Source organism: Octopus bimaculoides, chromosome 4, assembly GCF_001194135.2.
Source record: "Octopus bimaculoides isolate UCB-OBI-ISO-001 chromosome 4, ASM119413v2, whole genome shotgun sequence".
Lineage (NCBI taxonomy): Eukaryota > Metazoa > Mollusca > Cephalopoda > Octopoda > Octopodidae > Octopus > Octopus bimaculoides.
Window position 1 is genome coordinate 145,311,021 of NC_068984.1, and position 1,010 is coordinate 145,312,030.

Here is a 1,010-nt window from a genome sequence, read left to right on the forward strand (position 1 = left end):
GAAGGAGCTTCGGATCTAGGTTAGAAACCGGCTCTTTCTCTATTGGCAAGAAATCTTGAAATAAACTGAATAATGACATACATACATACATGCATATGAGAGGGTGGCGTATGATTTCTTCTGGACTTAATCTTTTCCACTCTAGGCACAAGGCCCGAAATTTTTGGGGAGTGGGGACCAGTCGATTAAATCGACCCCAGTACGCAACTAGTACTTAATTTATCGACCCCGAAAGGATAAAAGGCAAAGTCGACCTCGGCGGAATTTCAGAACGTAAAGACAGACGAAATACCGCTAAGCATTTCGCCCGGCGTACTAACGTTTCTGCCAGCTCACCGCCTTTTCTTGTAGACTTAATGTCCTCCTGAAGAATTCTAATGATGTAAATTAGGCGTCGGCTGGGAATAGAAACCGGGTCCTCGTTCATCTTACTCGAGAACGTACTTTCACTTGACCCGAGAAGAGTCAAAATGCGTTGCATGTAAATAGAAATACTGTGTTGTATTATTCTTCCAGAATTGGCAGACGGTAACCAGCCTCTAATCACTTCCGTCGTCAGAGATGCAGATAACCAGGGATGTTATTGATCACCAAATCCACGTGAAATAAAATATGCTTATGAATAAGTTTAAGCATGCGCAGGAGTGGCTGTGTGTATATACATATATATACATACATATATATATATTCAGTCCCACTGCGTGGCACCTTGGGCAAGTGTCTTCTACTATAGCCTCGGGCCGACCAAAGCCTTGTGAGTCTATTTGGTAGACGGAAACTGAAATAAGCCCGTCGTATATATGTATATATATATGTGTGTGTGTGTATATGTTTGTGTGTCTGTGTTTGTCTGCCCAGCTTCGCTTGACGACCGATGCTGGTGTGTTTGTGTCCCCGTAACTTGGCGGTTCGGCAAAAAGAGACCGATAGAATAAGTACTAGGCTTACAAAGAATAAGTCCTGGGGTCGAGTTGCTCGACTAAAGGCGGTGCCCCAGCATGGCCGCAGTC

The 1,010-nt window shown here is 44.2% G+C and overlaps 1 protein-coding gene across 1 annotated transcript in view; it reads right to left on the bottom strand.

The window, feature by feature from the left end:
* Positions 1–1,010, bottom strand: part of LOC106878765 (retinal guanylyl cyclase 1) — a 37,637-nt gene that overhangs the window by 20,555 nt on the left and 16,072 nt on the right. The gene's annotated exons all lie outside the window — the stretch shown is intronic.